Source organism: Pleurodeles waltl, chromosome 6 (assembly GCF_031143425.1).
Source record: "Pleurodeles waltl isolate 20211129_DDA chromosome 6, aPleWal1.hap1.20221129, whole genome shotgun sequence".
Taxonomy (NCBI): domain Eukaryota; kingdom Metazoa; phylum Chordata; class Amphibia; order Caudata; family Salamandridae; genus Pleurodeles; species Pleurodeles waltl.
In genome coordinates, this window is record NC_090445.1 from 974,007,743 (window position 1) to 974,027,124 (window position 19,382).

The window sequence follows — 19,382 nt, forward strand, 5'->3', positions numbered from 1 at the left end:
AGAGAATAGAAATTGGGGAAGAGATAGGAAAGAAGAGGGAGAAAATAGGAGGAAGGGTAGAGAGAGAAAGGAGATATCATTAGGAGAGAGAAAGCAGGAGATAGAAGGATGGAGAGAGTGAGAGAAATTAATCCTCATTTCCTTTGTATGAGTGCGCCAACCTGAAAGTAATCAGTTTATTACAAGTTCCACCTGACCACATAGAATCTCAAGATTGGAAATGGAATGCTTTTATTAGGTTATGTAACTTCAAAGAGTACACAGTGTATCATCCTCCCCAGCCTGGGTACCCGCCAATGAATATGCCACACACTGACCTATGTATTACATGCCTTTATTCTTCAGCGTGTAGCCACAAACTCAACCTTGAAACTTGCATTCACTGACCCACATTATAACACTTACATCATCATTCTATGGAGTCCTTCAGGATCCCAAAAAGTTCCATCATTCATACTCACAAACACAACATCTCCCTCTCTGTTAGTAAAAAATTTAACATTAACACCTGACGAGCATTGAACCATCTGTATGAAATGCCAGAAATCTTGCATGATAGATATTCCTGGAGGTTGGGCTGTTACCATGTGCCCGTTGCTGGTTATAACTTGAAATGGCTCAGCCTCAAAATGAGCACCAGATTTACGTCATCGTGGCTGACGAACAAGCACTCAATCTCCTTGCTTGAAAACAATGTTCTTTGCATGTTGCCTTTTGTCAGCATAGGCCTTCATTTTTTGCTTACGACTCAAATCACGTCAGTTGTAACTGTCTCGGCATCAGTCATCAGTTTTGGATCTGATGTTGGTCCATTGAAGCAGCTTGGTTGTTATGGCTCTCCTGAACATCAGTGCTGCAGGGCTTTCACCCATGGTCGAGTGTGGAGTAGAATGATAAGCTCGTAGAGTAGAATTTAAGACAGTCTTGAGGTTGAGATTCTCTAATGCAGCATGCCAAACAGCCTTTTTTTAACATACTCAAAAAACGTTGAACAAGCCATTAGCCTGTGGCCAAAGAGGTGTGCTTTTCTGATGCTTCACATTAGACAGACTGAGGAAGTCACGTAATTCTCTGCTATTAAAAGGAGGGCCATTGTCAGTTTTCAGAATCATAGGAATGCCCTATCTCGCAAAGATGCTAACTAATCTCTCATTAACCCTGTCCTGAGTGACAGAAGGGAGAGCTTCAATTAATGGGAAGGGAGAGTATTCATCCACAATCACCATCATGTGATGTCCATTGTCAAGTGGACTGAAAAAGTCTGTCCCAACAAAGGAGTGAAAATAGGGCTGACAAAGTCGGCTCCATCACTCCGGAGGGGTAGGAAGATTGTGTGGGTGGAGCCCCCTAAGGAAACCTAGGGATACACACTCCCTATATCAATCACCATCAGCTCCAAGTATCCCTAGACCATCGAGCAGGCCTAAATCTCAATGGTTCCTTTTTTTAAAAGATTTCATTTCTTTTTTAGTGACCCTCACCCATTCTAGTAGTTTTATGCTTCATCATCGGGTCCACCCCAGCTTCAAATAAGCCAGAGTGGGCTCTACTAACTTGTTGGAGCTCTTACAAATATCCTACTGGGGAGTTAAAGATTAAAAATACCTTACTGTTCACAATGTTTCCCTTTACTATGGTGGCATATGGATAAAAACAATATATAATTTGGGTACTGTAGGATATTATGGTGCTATGACCCTCAAGCTAATGCGACAACATATTTCAACACCTATGATGGCCTGTAAGGTCCATCTGGGACCCGGTTTGTGATAACACTCCTCTCAAGTGAGTATTTAGTTATGCACAATATATTCTAGTTGCATGCAGTGAGTAATTTCTTCACTCGCCTGAAAAATGAAGTGAAGCACAATTGTGATCCCAATAGACCGAAGTGGGCTTCTCTGGGGGAGTAGGGAGCGCACCCCTGAGGTCAAACAGACATCAAGGGGAAACACACTTATTTGGTCCTCTCACCCCAAGTTTGTGCCACCAGTTGCAAAGTCTTGTATATATTGTGAACAGTAACTGGGCATGCCACGGAATGAACACAACATGGAAACATCTTGTGAGGGACTGGCAGTTGATAATGCCCCATCAGAAAAGATATGGCCAAAGGATTTTTGTTTTGTCTTATTGAATTCCCATTTCTCAGCCTTTAGTGTTAAACCGGCATCAACAAGTAAACAACAAAAGCTTTGTCATGTTCCTATTGTGTAACACCGAAAACTAGTACATAATCGCTGTAGTTGAAAGCACTCACAACAGGTTGTATGATACGTCTAATGACATCTTCAAAAATCTCTCCAATTGATGACACAAACAAAACTTAGGTGCTCATTATGACAACGGCGGTATATTGTCAAGACCGCCATACATAATGCTGCCACCATACCAACAGTGCTAGTGGTACAGTGAGTGCCGTATTTGGTGTCACCCACAGATTTCCACCTATTCACAGGCGGAAATCCGACACCGTTTGCCTGACTGATGGCGGATGAGAGGCTGTTGCACCCCCAGAACCGCCACCCCAAAAGGACTCCACCTGCCGTATTAGGATACGTAATACGGCATGGCTGACCCTGCACAGTGGTTTGGGGATGGTGGTGAAACAGCCAATACCCATGCCCTCCTGGATGACCACCTTGCCCAGACAGGTAGGTGGACGAACCGAAAGCGGTGTGGGGGGTGTGGTGTGTGCATGTATGTGTGTGTGCAATGGAATGGGCGTGTATGGAGGGGGTGGGGTGTGTATGGATGTAGAGTGCGGGTGTGTATGTATGCGGAGTGGGGGTGGGGGTGTGTATGGATGCGGAGTGGGGGTAGGGGGCGTATGGATGTGGAGTGAGGTGTGTGTGTGCGGCTGTGTTGGGGTGTTTGTTCGTATGCATGCAGTTGGGTGGGGGTGTATGTCAGTGAGTGTATGGGCGAGTGGGGGGTGTGCAAGTGTGTGGACATCTGGGTGTGTGCGACCGCTGCAAAAAGCCTGGCAGTTTTCAGCTTCGAAATACAGCCGGCAGCATTAGGCATGCTGCTATCCCAGAGGGGCTCACCGCCGGTTGCGCAGGTCTGACCACACCAGCGGGACGGGCAGCGTTGTGACAGTTTGACTTTGGCCAAACTGCTGAACATGTATTGCAGCGGTCTTTACCACGGAAACACAGTGGTAAGACCGCCACCGCGAGTGTGGCGGTCTTAATACCACCACATTTGTAATGAGGGCCTTAGTCGTTTGTATTGAAACAGATGAATATGTGTAGAAAAGATTGGATTGTACCTGCAATTCTCCTTGAATTCCAACTGACGATATCCTTTGTTTGAATTAAGGCGAGAGAAGACTTTTGCACTGTTCAATTGTGTTATCATAGCAGCAATGTGCGGACCTGGATGTTGTTCTTTTTAATTTGCCTTGTTTGCTTGACGCATGACCACGCAGATGCGTACAGCTCCTTCACTGTCCCTTTTGGGCACTACCACAATGGGAGAAACCTATGGCATCAGGCCAGTAAAACACTCAGTAATATCATGTCTGCGTAGTGATTTGAGTTCCTTTTCAACAGCTTCTTGTAATTGAAATGCAATTCTTCTGTCTCTCTGAGCAACAGGTTGACATCTTCACTGATATGCAATTTTACTTTCATAGTTCTAAGTTTTACTAATCCACGACATAATGTAGGGAACTGACTTACTATTTTTTGATGAGCATTCATATTGTAATTCACCAATGTCAGTTCCATATCAGCAGCCCGGTTGAAACTTAGTAGACGGCACTTAACGCTATGCCTTGAAGCACTTGAATGGACACTTGCACTTAAATTTTCTTGTGTTTCACCGTCTCTACAAATGAACCTTTACTTTTCAGAGGCATAGATTCAGCCCATGTGTACACTTTTGTTTGTAATGGCGTCAGTCGCAGTAATGGGCACCACTGTTGATGATAAAAGGTATTACGCAACCATTTATTTTCAGTGTAATCTTTGGACAATGTTTGAATTGCTTGGGTGCATTCTCATGTCGACTGTTCTTTGACTGGTATTTCACTTCACATGCAGCCAGTCCAATAGGTGCGAGTTTCTCTGAGGTGATATTGTGCAGTCACCTTTTCCACTTACACTTAATACTGACAAAATTCAACAATGATTTAGATGATGATTAACTTTGTTTGGTGTCAATTTCTCTCAATTGGTGTTGTTGCTTGGCCTAGTGGGTGCACTTCAAATGCCTCTGCTGGAAAGTTCGGTCAGCCATTTTGCCTTCTTGCTGTGCTGCACTTTCTTTCTCCTTTGCCTTGCAAACCATAACAAAATGGTTCTCTTTACCACAGCCTTTGCATATTTGTCTGATGGTAGGACATTTACCTTCTTGTTGAAATGATAATTCACGCCTGAAATATAACTTCTTTTTCCATGGAGACATCACCTTGTATCCTTCAGCTTTGTGTTTCAGCTTATTTTTCATCTTCATGACTAATTCACTGTGGGCACCAAGGGCCTCCATGTCAGCAGCTTGTAGATCAGCACACTCTTCAGCTCTGGCAGCCATGAGAACTCACTCCAGACTAAGAGTTTCTCTCAGCATTAGTCACCCGAATGAATCTTACAGGCAGCAACCAATAACCATTTGACATATTGTTTCTTTGTCATTAAATTCATTATATCTGCAGTGTTTCATAAGTGTATCTAGTCTCTCAACAAAATCATCTATACTTTCCCCAACTCTTTGTCGTTCTTGACTGAAAATGTACCTTTCATAATCTACATACGGCACTGAATTTAACCTGAGGTTTAAGGCTTCTTTGATTTGAGAGTACGTAACTTCATCAGCGTGCAATATTTTCTTTAAGACTGCTTACATCATTACCAGAAATATTTTTGAGGTACTTGATAATCGTTTTGTTATCTGCTTCTTCTAGTGCATCAAATCATCAAATGTCTCTATTCAACCAGTCCATCTATTGCAAATATTTTGCTTTTCGGTGGTTTCAAAAGGTGGTGGTGGTTTCAGTAAGGCAGCAGCATTGAAACTGTTCAAAGGATTGGGTGACACTTTAACTGGAGCTCCTACCGGTTCCACCTGTTGGTCCTAGTGAATTGGTTCAGGCATAATATCTCTGAGGCCCCATGGCGTGCTGGCCTTTAGATCGTCTTTGACAGTCTGTGGAACAGTAGCCTCTTTCTTGGTCTCCATTGGAGCCCTTCACTTTTTGGAAACTTCTGGAGTTGTGCTGAGCTGCCATCCAGCAGCTTTGGTGGTGGGCTGCTTCAAGTTTTGGACAGTTCCATAAACACAAAACCCCTATGCTTCTTCTTGGGTCTTCTCACCCACCGATGAGGTCATAAAGCTCTTCTTTTTGAGGCTCAGGTAAGTATAACTACAATATGCTTCATTATCAATTGTTCTGTCAGCTACTGCTCTTATCTGTATCTGTTTGTAACTGCCTTTAGCGGTATCACTCCATGCACTGTGTAGCTTTAAATTGCGTAGTAGCATGGTACTTTTCTGTATGGCCTTGATCACGATTTCTTGACTACAAACATCTAGACTTCTCAATAAAGCTTCTTTTTCTTTAAATGCTTTCCATTGGTTGGACTTGCGCTTTGACTCCACATGCGCCAACTGTTAATTCTGTGCTGCGACAAAGTCACATGTGGCATGCCTGAGCAGTTTGCTTGGATGACAGCAAACTGTTGGAGAGCAATGTTGATATTCGGGTCAGTTACCCCCTATCTCGTCGCCAGTTGTAGCATCTTCCCCAGCCTAGGTACTCGCTAATGAATACGCCACACACAGAGCTATGTATTACACGTCTTCCTTCTTCTGCATGTAACTACAAACTCAACATTTTACATTTGCATTCACTGTCCTATGTTCTCACACTTAAGTCATCATGCTACGGAGTCCTCCAGAATCCAAAAAGGTTCCATCATTCATACTCACAAGACACTACACACAGGAAGGAGAAACAGGCATATGCAATCCCGTATGACATGATTTGCTGTGCATGCTGTAAGGGATGCTTGGGGATCCCGAAAAAGTCAGAAATATATGCAAATTGTAGATAAAAGCTGCAATGCATAGATGTGTGCCTTTTAAAAACATGCATCTTGCATGCACTGCTTTTTCCTCCATTGCATATGTAATATGTTTTATGCAAGAGTAAGAGCAAAAATACAGCAAGGCAACATTGTTTTTTTTAAAAAGTTTTATTTTAGTTTAAGCCAATGATAAACAGGTTATGTGGCATACAGTGATTACAGTCAACATATAACAGCATTATACAAAAGTCTGGTAAGCAACATTGGTAACAGATGAGCGGCTAGGTTGTAAAAAACTGCATCATTTAATTTAATAGCATGTGTCTCTACTGTGCTGTGGATGAGCCCAAGGCCTGTAGAATAGAGAGTTGTATGCCAGTTGGAATTATAACTGCGGGAAGCTGGGAAGGGAAAGGGGTATTGCGGCTACAAGATGCTTCTATGGGGTCTTGCTTTACTATGGTCGTCGGGAGGCATCGAGCATGGTGCAGTGGTGGATAGGGGATGAGAGGCAAGCAGGGGTTGGATTGTCAGACTACCTTCCCTGCCCCAGAGAGGAAGGCAATAGAGTTAATGATTAAAAGTTTACTCTGTCGAATATTTACACTTTAATGGATGGTTAGGTAAACAAAATACACAGTTAAATTATTGGGAGTGTGAGCATTTTGTGGCAGTAACTGCCATTATATTTCTAAATAAGCAATGTGATAATATGTATTGGTAATTTATTGACAATTAAATAACCTCAAAAAAATATGAGCTGGAGTCCATCCAACTGATGTAATCATTCGACCCTTAGGATTTACATGCTTCTACATATTCATAAAAGCGGCACCTCTCCAAACTTCTTCCACCAACCAATTCCCTTACTGGTGCCACACCTACCGTTTCATGCTCATCCACCGCTCTTAGAAATCACACTTCTCCATACCCCAATTGCCCATACTTCTTTCTGGTTTCCATTCCTCCCACAAACAAATATATATATATATACATACGTACATACATACATAAATACATACATACATACATACACACATAAATGCATACTGTTGGGATGAAAAAGTCCTCTGCATGGTAAAAACCTGAGTGCCTAGCTGTACTGTTGTCTGCATCGCCAATGCTGACTTTTTTGCCCTAGGATCATGCCTGTGTGCCATGATATAGGCCTGACTCACAGATTGCACTCTCATAGTGTTGGAAGGCAGTCACCTTCACTAGGAGTTACGCAGCACAAGCATGGTGGGGGCAGTATACCTTGTAGTGATCAGTAGTAGTGAACAGGACCACATTACTGTGTCACTGGAGTGAGGCCTGCAAGCTTACTCACCTTTTTAAAAGTTACACTGCTGTGTGCTTAACTCACCCTTGGCGTACATCAGGTAAGATGTGGAGTGCTGCACAGTACAGGAGTAGTGACTGCTTTGGTTGTATGTATGCCCGGGAAGGGTACAGTACAAGGCTGAAGCTACTGTGCAATGCATGTGGGTAGTACATGTGCTGGTTGTATGTATGCTTGAGAGGAATACATGAATGATGAAGTGCTATGCAGCACACACATAGTGTGTGTGGCAGTGTGTGTTTGTAAATAACATACCCTGGTTAAAGATAGGAAAGCTTCAGTGCTGAACAGTGCAAGCTGATTGAGTGTGTACTGAATGCATGTGTACATATAAGGATACAATGCATAGAGATAACAATGCTGGACCCAAACTGTGCTGTGACTGTACACTGACTGATTGTGTCTGCATTGATACATTGAATACTGGTCCCTGGATTCCATGTTGGAAAGCCCAGGGTTGCCTGGTGAAGACATGAGGAAGAGAGGAATTCCCACAGACAGATTTGGGTATGGATGCATTCCTGTAAGCTGGATGGGGACACACCGGAGGGAAAAGGAAGAGAGGCTGTTTACATGTCAAAAGACTGCTCTTTAATTCAGTGATACATCACAAGGAAGGGGCCTGGATACATCTCAGAAGGAGAGATGGGACCAATAAGGGAATCATAAAGAGTAGGTCTGGGGGACTGGGATTAACCTTAAGATGCACATATCACTGTGGCTGACATCCAGGTGTGAACTCTGATCATTATCCTGAATTGTGATATGGACAATTAGCTTCAGAGTTGTGCCTTATATGACAGACATTCTTTCATGAAGAAAGATAAAAAGAAGTGTGCACTTCCAAAGAAGCAGAACCCCAAAATAAAACTTTAAAGACCCAGACCCTATATCACATTTGGTGTCTGGAAAAGGACTATAAGAAGGGGAGGCTGAGTCCTTCAAAATTTGTCATTTGCCAAGAAGCCAGATGGGCTGTGTGAGATGGGGAAGATCTGCAAGACTTCTGCCTGTTCCAAGGCCTGCTGGTCTCCCTGCTAGGTGAGTGGACATTACTCAGTGAAACGAAAACCACCTGCACCAGCAGCTGCCTGTTTGCCAAGACTAACGGGGAGCCATACCACGATGACTCACTGTGTGAGGTGTGAGGATTCCCTCAATTGGGCCACAGCTCATGTTTTTAGTGACCTCCGTATGCAGGAGAGGTCCGTTGTTGACTGAGCCAAGAATCGAGTGCTGTGCAGAAAGTGCCAAGCCTACACAGCCTTGTTGTGGTGACCCCATATGTCAGAGTGGGCCACCAGTGAATAAGTTGTGTGATCAGCATGGCTTAGCTCGTGAATGCTTGAACAGTGACCCGTATGCCATGAGGGGCCACTGTGGTGTGGGCAATTGATCTGAGGAGTCTGTGTTGTGACCAGGAGATTCTGGAGCAACTCCATGTGCCAGGAGGGGCTGGCAGGACCAAGGTACCAAAAATTTGGGTTGTCTCCAGTGCTAGAAGTTAGACTTTGACTGGTGGGTCTAATTGCACTGACGAACTTGCCTTTATTGACCCCCAGGCCAGAATGATGCCATGGAGGATAACATGCCCTTGGGGGCCTCCAGTCAGGAGTCAAAGAACTGAGATCCTCCCACCAGGTAGAACTTGACTTAAAGCATCGCTGAGAGCTGGAAGCTGCTCCAATCATGAAATAGAGCTGCCATGCGTCTCCTGAGAGTGAGCCTGTACCCACCTGACGCTACCATGTGTACTGCAAGCTGCCTGATTTCTCCAAGCCAGATCTGATCTGGCAAGTGTCAGAGCTGAGCGTACCCGCTGTAGTTCCAAATGCTTCTGTGCTACAGGGGTAGGTAAGACTTGAACTTAGGGTTTTGGGGCCCTGAGGGATTCACTGCAGAAGGTGATGTGGCACCATAAACACTTTTGACTAAGATCCTGTAGAATCAAAGGGGAACTCTTGAGTACAACCTAATAGTTTGCATTCCCTGAACATGTTACACAAAGGCGGGTGGGGCAGGAATTCGCTGGACAACTACTAGAGCCCAGACCTCAAGGGGGATTGTATTATTCCATTTGAATGTCACATTTCTTTGCATTCGTAGAGTTAGAAATAAAGTGCTACTTTTTCCTATAAAGGTCAGTATTTAGTTGGACATTGATTTATTGTTTGTACCGTGTTAACTTACCTGTATCTACATCCCCCGAGGCAGCCTTGACTACCCGTCCACAGCAACCATTGAGAGTCATTTGCTGAGGACCCACAGTAGGCCAGGCCCCAGGACATCAGGAGTAGAAGGCCTCAACCACACGGTTGGGGCCAGTAGCCCATGTGTGTCCAGTAGCCCTCTGAAAGGGGTTCTGACACATACAAACTCTCAAAGCTACCTCATCTGCTTAGGTGCCCCCCTTTTTATTTTATACGTTTATAGTTGGCTAAACAATGTGTATGGAGCCCACCACTGAATGTAATGCTTATTCGTTTGCCTAACTGTATATACCTCAGTTGCTGAACAAGTGTTCAAATGTGTTGTCCATTAAATTAAATAAATCCTGATATACTATCAAGTGAAAATGTGATGATGGTAATGCTGTGACATGTAGTCTGAAGCACCTTCTTACAGCTATCGGTCTCTACAAAAGGAAAGGCAGTGTAAATAACACATTTACTGCAGCTCCGTCAGTAGCTCCAATGAATTACTAGGTTCTGTAAAACTGTTTGCGGAACTTAGGGTGGCAAGCCTCTTCCAGGGTTATTATGGACCCTGTTTTCAATCCTGGATTTGTGGGTGATAATGTGAGGCATTCTGGGTGTTGCAGCCATATTGTACTTTCATGGCAGTGATTTGTAGGTAAAACCTTTGGGGTTGGAGGTGGTCACTACTGAAGAACCGCATCAAGAGTGTGCCATCCTCTAATGACTACATCAGCTGCAGACACGAGTTTTGTGGTTGGTCCCTACACTCACTGATCCTTCCTCTGACACTTTGTGTACCACATCTAAACCAATGGAAATTCTGGCAAGAGCATTTTCAACTCTCTGGACCACCAAGTGTTGTACTCTTACATGTTTTACCTGCCTCTCTCAGGCATGCCCCATCTTTGATTTGTGATTCTGAGTGGTTTGATTTGCCCTGGCGACATGAGAACTGTGTAGACTCCCATGTAAGACAGGGGTAGATGATCTGTAGTATTATACGTTTTTTTCTCAGATAATAGGACTGTGTATTTAGGATGGCAGAACTAAATGTGAGACACAGTCTGGCCACACCCTCAGTAACTGTCGGCCCAATTCCTGGCTAGCTCTCAGTACCTCACCCAGACCCCCCAAACCTCCTGGAGTAGAAGATGATTATGGCATCCTGAACATGACACTCTGATGCCACAAGGGAGTCATGGAAACAGATCTTACCCTTTCGTAGTATAACTCATGCATGCCAAGGTGAGACACAAAGAGATGTGAGATAGGTTTTCAATACATTTATTGAAACAATCACAGTCTGGCACATAAAAGAGTGAGCTGCAATAATTAGGCAGATGAAACAAAGCAAAGTAATCAGCATTACCTCATGTCTCTCCCTCACCTTCCTTATTAACCAATGAGGTCCCTTGCCTCTCCAAGACCCCTCCCTTCCCAAAAACAAAATGCCCCCTGCCCCATCCGTTCTTTTTTGCCTACAAGGCGACTTACTTCTTTTCCTTCTCCAACGCGGGACCTGGGTGTCTTAAGTGCTGGATCTTGGTTAGGTGCGGTGCTCCCTGCAGCAGTCTCCCAACTTGGCGGCATTCTTGTTGGGCAGCACGGCGTCAGCCAGTCCTGCTGTGGCTGGGGCTACACTTCAGAGTCAGCACCTCGGCATCTGCAGGAGCATTTTTTCCCTCTACAGTGCAGTAGAAATGGGTTTTTATGACAGTTTTTCATTCCATTTTGGGGGAAATTAAGGAGGTTATGATTGGTGGCTGCAGTAGTTTTGCTGGCATTTCCCCATTGGTGTATGACAAGGGTTGTGTCCCTTAGTTAAGGAGGGCAGTGGTGCTTTGGGCATTTCCTTTGTACCATGGTAGGCAGGAGCGCTGCAAAGAGAAAGCATGTCTTATCGACCACATCTTCCTCGGAGGAGGTCCCTGTTCCTTGGAAAAGGTCTCAGGATTCCCCGAGTTCTGGAGGGGGTGCGCCTCTCATGTCTAGGAAAGACATGAGTGAGGTTGCAGTGATGAGGGCTCTTCAGGCTCGTACAACACATCCCAGGATGTCATCCACATTTAAAACATTGGTGGCGGACGCTGGGGCCTCTAACTCGGATTGTGAGGATCCTTCTACTTCATCTGGAGGAAAGTATGTTTCCTGTGAGGAGATGTGGGGCATTCTGGCTTACGTGAGGGAGATCCTGGGGTTTCCTTCTTTTAAGTAATCTACCTTCTTTCCACAGTATGTTACTCCTTTTCGATTTGCCCTGCCCTTCCAGGGTCCGATTAAAGCTATGGCCTTCTGGGAATGGAAGGAGATGGATAAGGTTCAGGTCCCCTGGTTTCTTCAAAACCTATATTTGTTGGAAGGGGAGGATGCCCTTCCCCATTCTGTATGGCTGGATTCGATCCTGGCTACTTTGATTGGGAAGACGGCTGTCAATGTGGAAGACTGTACCCCTGCTGATGCCATTGATTGAAAGGTGGACTCTGGTCTTACGAAAGCATTTGCGGCTGAGAATTTGGTGCTGAGGGCTAGCCAGACTTTTCTCTGCCTATTCTGCCCAATCCTTGGTGCAAGACTTTGATAAACTGACTATGGCAGTTTAGGAGGAGTCTGAGTGTTCTTACTTATTGGAGGTGATGGAACAGCAGGCAAGGTTGCTGGCTGACATTTCCTCTGATATTATATGCACCTCTGCTATGGCGTCGGGGGCCTTAATTCTCACCAGATGTTCCTTGTGGATGAGGCGAAGGAAGGCGGATCCTGGAGAGAAGGCCGCCCTCATGAGGTTTCCGTTCGAGGGTCAGGTGCTGTTTGGTGGTCAGTTGCTGGCCATGCTCTCTAAGGCATTTAAGGAGAGGAAACATGCTTTGCCTTATAAAGGGGGGCCCTCAGCTGGCAAACGTTGGAAGAAGGCTCATAAGTCCTCCCCTAAGTATGAGTCCGGTCTTCTTTGTCTAGGGAAAGGAGGTTTCAGGCATGTTTTTCTCCACAACGTGTTTTTCTGCCTCCGAAGGGGGCCTCCAAGAAGGGCTCTGACAATCACTGTGCCGGGGAAGCATTGCCAGTTGGAGGAAGGATGCCCCATTTCCTGCCCGTTTGGCAGCAGGATGTGTCAGACCAGTTGGTGCTGAACATTGTGACACATAGCTATACAATAGAGTTTGATGAGGTTCCTCCAGATACTGGTGTTCAGCCAATGCTGGTTCCGGTTTCTGGGGTAAAGAGGTTGGCCTTTTTAGATGGGGTCCAAAACTTATTAGAAAAAAGTGCCATCTGAAGGGTGCCATGGCAGAACGAGGAGAAGGGGCTTATTCATGTTGTTTTTGGTTCAGAAAGTGTCTGAGGATTTTCATCCTGTGTTGGGTCAATTCGTGAATCATTTCCGGGTGTTGACTGTTCAGGTGAATATCCCTGATTGGTCCGGGAGATTTTTTGGTGTCCATTGATCTGCAGGATGCCTATCTTCACGACCCTGTTGCAGTGCCCTCTCAAAAATCCCAAGGTTTCCAATAGGGGGTTCAAACATTTCCAGCTCTGTGCTTCCCTTTGGGCTCAAGTCCTCACCTTGAGTGTTTACAAAGGTTCTGGCTCCTGTGATGGCAATCCTTCATGCATTTTTATTTGGACGATCTCTTGGTTCAGGCCCCAAGCGAGGCCCAGTTGCAAGTTCATGTGTCAAGAGTGTTGCAGGTTATTCAGGAGTACAGATTTTTTGATAAACTGGGTGAAGTCAGATTTGAACCCCTCTCAGGACGTTGTTTTCATCGGGGTTTGCTTTATGACCCTCAAAGGTTTAGTGACATTGTCAGAGAGGCGATTGATCAGCCTGTCGAATCAGGTGCTGACTTTGGTGTCTCAGAAGGCTCCCTGGGCGCTGGAGTGGTTGAGGGAGAAGGGCCACTTGGCGTCAACTGTGTTTCTGGTTCCTTGGGCCAGGTTTCACCTGCACTGTATGGTCAACGGGATTCTCTCCCATTAGTCTCCTGGGACTCTTAGTTTTCAGGAGGGTCTTCCTATGGCACATCCGATCTACAGGGAGCTGATGTGGTGGCTGGAGAGGTCGCATCTGGTCAAGGGGATTCCCTTGTTCCCTCCGGCTCCGGTGATTGTTACAACAGATGCCAGTCTCTCGGGGTGGGAGTTGTGGCTGGGGTCTTAGCAGGTTCAGGGAATTTAGCCTCTCCAGGAGTCACGGATGTCTTCGAATTGGAGGGAGTTGAAGACTTTTCTTTTGGTGCTGGTGCACTTTCAGGGGTTCCTGAGGGGGGGAAGGCGGTGCTGGTGCAGACAGACAACCTGGTCACCAAGGCGTACATCAACAGTCAGGGGTGTATGAGGTCCATGACTCTGAATTTGATTGCTCAGGACATTTTCTTGTGGGCTCAGGTTTCGGTTCTGTCCCTCCAGGCCCTGTACATTCGGAGGTGGACAATGTCAGGGCAGATCTTTTGGCAGGGAGATTCCATCCACCAAGGATTTCTCTCTACACCCTTCTCTGTTCGATCTACTGGTACGGAGGTGGGGTCTTCCAGTGGTGGACCTGTATGCTTCACCAGGGAATACAAAGGTGGGGAGGTTCTGTTCCCAGTGTCGGTGTCCTCTGGTTTGGGCGGTAGACTGATTGACTTGTCTCTGGCCTAGGAGTCTCTTCTATGCCTTCCCACCCTTTCAGTTGGTCAGGTCTTTCCTGGTGTGATTCCGGTGGGAGGGGGCTCAGGTGATGTTTGTGGCCCCATGTTGGCCTCGAGCAAATTGGTTACCCTGTCAGCAATTGTTGAATTGTGAGCTGAAGTGGGTTCTTCCAGTTCAGCCATCTCATCTGGTATTTCCAAGCCTCTCTCTGGGGTCCTTGAGGAGACTGCATTTGACAGCATGGAGGTTGAACAGAGGGGATACTGGAGCAGCTGCCTGTGACTTTTCAAGCTTCTCAGAGATCATCAGTGCTACATTCTTATGCCAGGCACTGGAAAGTCTTTTCTTCTTGGTGTGTGAGGAAACAGGTGACTCCTACGGTGGCCTCTTTGTTTTTGGTGATGCAGTTTTTGCAGGATGGGGCTTGTCAGTGGCCACCTTATGGGTGCAGTGGGTGGCGATTCAGGCATTTCGTGGTCTTTGGCAGAATTTGAAGGATCAGGATGGATTGAATCAAAGGTTTTTTCAGGGTCTGGTGAACTTGTTTCCTAGACCGGTTCAATCTTTCCTTAGTTGCAATCTCCAGTTGGTGTTGGATGTCTTGACTGGGCCTCATATCATTTTCAGCCCCGTAAAGGTATTGATTTGAAGCTTTTAACATTTAAAACTTGTTTTCTGGTCGCCATTACATCTGCCAAACGCTTAGGGGAGATGGGGGCTTTGTCCTGTAAGATCCCTTTCTGCAAAGTTTTTCCGGATAGCATTGTCCTGGTTCTGGTCCCTCCTTCCTCCCTAAGGTCAATTCTGCTTTCCATGTGAGCCAGGAAGTGATCCTGCCTTCTTTTTGTGTTGATTGTTCACCGAGGAGGAGTGCAGTTTGCATTGTTTGCATGTGCTGCAGACCTTGCTGTGGTACCGCGAGGTCACTAAGTCATTCCAATTTTGGTCCTGCTAAGAAGGGGAACAAACCTTCTACTGCTAATCTGGGTAGGTAGATCTGGTCTCTGGTGTTGTTGGCATTTGACATGAAGGGTGTGGTTCGTCCTCAGGGGATTCAGGGGAGGTCCATACGTGGTATGGCGGCTACGGTGGCTGAATTGCAGGGGACCTTCCATTGTGGTGATTTGTAAGGCAGTGACCTGGTCTACTCCCTCCATGTTTGTTCGACACCATTGGATAGCTGAGTTGGAATATTTAGATAATGTATTGGGTCATAAGGTTTTGTCCTCTATGAGGGAATAGAGGTGTTTCTGTGTCTCATCTGAAAGCTTTATTAAAGTTTCAGATGTTGCAACTCAGTTTTCTGTTTCTGTTTTTATTTGTTTTTGTCTCATTGGTTAATAAGGAAGGCAAGGGAGGGATGGGAGGTAATGCGTCCATTACTTACCAATAATGGCATTATTCCTAGTCCTGCTCCCTCACCATCCTTATAGTTTCCTCCCGCTCTCCTGGTACAGGACAACTGAGTTTCTGGCTGGCTTGTTTATGTACAGGAGGGGGAAAGGGTGGAGAGTGTTTTATTTTTGGGAAGGGATGTGCCTAGGAGAGGCATGGGGCCTCATTGGTTAATAAGGAAGGCGAGGGAGTAGGACTAGGAGTAATGCCATTATCAGTAAGTAATGGACGCATTACGAACATGGTAATGAAGATAAATATTCCAAACATGGTGGATGTGGTTCTAGACATTCTAGAGGTTCCTACCTAACCCTACGTCTATGCTTGGAACATAGTGGGTGTATCCTTCTGCCTGACCCGATATAAGGGATTAACCCCAACCGCATAGTTGGAGGCAATGTCAGGAGTCAGCCTGTGGTGTAGATGGCAATCCTCTAAGGAGGCTGGTAGAATAACGCCAGTAAGATGCATGTTGTACAGCATTCATTTCAGGTCAGTCGTGGCTGGAATGCCCTCTGCCCCTTCCAGGTCAGTGCACCATTTATATAATAAACCCATATTGTGTTGGAAGCACAGCTCTGATGCAATGCTGGGTCTAGATGTTAGAAGCTGTCTCCTGAATGGGCAACATAAAAACTAGAATATTATGTATAGTGTTCTTAGCCTTGAACAGAAAGTACTGATTACATGTTGTGCAAAGGCTAATGAAACAGCAACTTGTACCACAGATTCCCAAAAGACTATCATGCAAGACATGCATGTAAAAGTCATTGCTAAAAGCAACTTAGCTAAAATGAAAAAAATATGAAAATGTAAAAATGTAAAACAAAGCTAAAACCAGCTGAGGTCCAAGAGGCCCTCACAACAACCTCCCCTCAGGATCATTTAAAACACCAAAAAGCAATGAAATGTTCACACCAATAAATAGAGCAAGCAATTAAAAATGAGCCAATTAAAACAAACAATTTGCTTAAAAGTTAAGGCCAAATTTAAACATCATTGGAGGCAGCCATGATGCCATTGAAGACATCAGTGGAGATGGAATTCAAGAGGCATCCCGCATCTGCAGACGACATAACCACTAAAGCTTCGATGAGTAAGTTGAAGCAACATACATGATCCAAAGCCTCAGCATCTGCTGAGGAAGCAGCATCCTGTGCAACACTTTTGGAGTCTTAACATCCATATCCATGAAGGATGGTTCATAAAAGGCCTCCTGAAGCAAGTGTAGTTTCATAGGACAACTAGAAAATGAGCCATCGGTGGTAACATTACAAGATCCATGTCCGTAGATAGTACCAATGGCTGTGCAAGACACACATCCAGTGCACACTCAAAGGGGCACCAAAGACAGCAGAACACAGGCTGCATGCAGTAGAACCATGCTGATCAAAAAGGCAAGGACCAGTTTTTGTTTAGTTCCTCCAATAAACATGTACTAAACTGCTGTATTATACATTTATGGCACAGCTGGACATGTGATAGATCCACCCCCATTTGGCTTTGAAATGGGTCATCCATTGTGGCACAAAAAGAAGAGTAGAAAAATACCACCAATTAAAGCCAATAGAATCAATATGCCTCCAAAAACACTTGAAAACAGGTAATGTATAAAGGATGAAATCACTCCAAAAACTAGAAAGCACAGAAAGTGCAAACAAAATCAGACCAAATCACCTTAAAAAAGTGTACAGCGCCTGCCGTGTTGGAAGCATTAATAATGTGACTCACAAGTTCACTGAAGTGTAGTGGAAAGTTGGTATTTAAAAGTGACGGTATCTCTGCCGATGACCTCACCACTTGCAATTCAAATGTTTCACAGGCAGATGTAACCGCCACATGTTTTTGAAACAATAGTGCTTTTAGTTGGTTCAGCTTCTCAAAGTTAACTTTAAAGGTGGAAATTGAAGGCCACAAACTCACTATCCTACTCTCATGTGTGTGGGAAATAGTATGTTACCATAGCATGTCACTATCTGAGAAACAGAAACACCTGCTCTGATCCCACAACAGACTTGATCACTCAACATCATGTAAGTTCTATTTGAAAGCAACTAAAACAGTGGGCAAAGCAAGGGGACAGGAACTCCCTTCAAGTAACATGCCAAATTAGCAACTGATGTGTTACATATGCCATGCAGTCACATGTTTACCAATCATTGAGTGGCTTATAGAAGTTTCACAGTCACTTCCAATGAGACTTTCTTTTCCCTACTCATACATTTACAATCAAAAGGTAATTCCTACAGTCTAAAACTCTCCCCAGAGCCTTAAATCTGCCCATCCGAAAATGCTTCAAATATGATGTGAATTGAAATGTGGAGATCATCAGGGAGATAACTCCAAGTACTAACCACTCTGCTGGTGGAGTCTCAGCCACTTTGAATGGCAGCTTTTCTATGTTGAGCACTGTGTATGTTGTGTCCTTCTTTGCCATTATCTGTTGTTTACATGTTAAGCTGAAGGGCAAGAATAACTGTTTCGAGTTCACATGCTTCCAGTCCACCTGGTTTGATTTTAGAATCTGTAACATCCAATTCAAATGTATTATTGATCTAAGCTGACTCTGTCCATGTTGTAAAAATAAAATTTCATTTGATATAATGTCAACTGCACAAGACAAAATGTTGTTGTGCATCAATACGCGCGGGCAATGTATTCATTCCATTATCAGCACCAGCCAGTGCTTTCTCCAAATTAGCCTGATCTATTTGCCATAAACAAGCAGCAGCTTCCATTTGAGATAGCTTCCAATTTCATTGTAAATTGCATATATAAATCTTTTGGAGCGTGGTGATCTAGGACCTAATAAAAAACCCTGCAAAGAGTTTATAAAATATGCATGACAACCATTTGTGTCCACTGGTCACAATGGCCTCTCATTGGGACCTGAAAGTGTCAAAGTAAATGTACAATTTCTGACTTTACCACTGAGCGGATCTTTTGTGTAAATTACCAGACTTTACCAATTGACAAATTGTGCAATTAAAGGGATACTAGGCACATACATGTCTTTAATTTTTGCTAGACGTAGGCAAGTTGTCTGCTGAACAGTGTCATTCAGAAAAATTATCTGTAATGGAATAAGACATGCTTTAAGTAAGGCATGCATGCCCTACACTTGTCAATCTTTTGTTCCCCAAACTGATTTTAAATCAGCTGTTTCTTTCCAATAATCATAGCCCTCGATAGCTAGTTGGGAGGTTAATGAATTTGAGTAAATCATTTTAGTAGCGTTCAGCATGTTTTTTCTTGCTTTGGTTGATGGTCATTTAAAATAGTAAGATACAGGATCAGTAGCATCATGTCCAGAAAAATATGTGAATTGGTCTGAATATGTTTTATAACTTCCCACTAGTGGAGTTGGAAAATGTTCCCATTGTGTGTAATAAAAAATTGTACATGGAATACTTGCTCTATGTAGGTAATGGTGTGCATAGTGATGATAACACAGAATGTCACCATCATTTGCAGAGTTCATGTAAATCAAATACAGTATACTATTCAAGCTGAGACAGCATTGAGGAAACATTTTTCACATCCCAATCGTCAGACACAACACCCAGCACGATTATATCAATCATAGAGATTTTAAAAACATAAGGAATTTGAATAGTCTCTGTAGCACCAAAAATATCATATGGAACCTTATCCCTCACAATCCTGTCAGGAACTGGAACTACAGAAATGTTCACAAGGGACAGGTCTGATCACACTTTGTGCGAAGACAAATGAAGCTTCAGGACCTCACCAGTTCAACAGCAGAGTGTTCAGGAAGGTAATTCC

General features: G+C 44.4%; 1 protein-coding gene across 3 annotated transcripts in view; it reads left to right on the top strand.

Annotated features, from left to right (window-relative positions):
• The window catches only part of PDE6C (phosphodiesterase 6C), a 314,305-nt gene that overhangs the window by 167,859 nt on the left and 127,064 nt on the right, over nt 1-19,382 (top strand). The window lies entirely within an intron of this gene.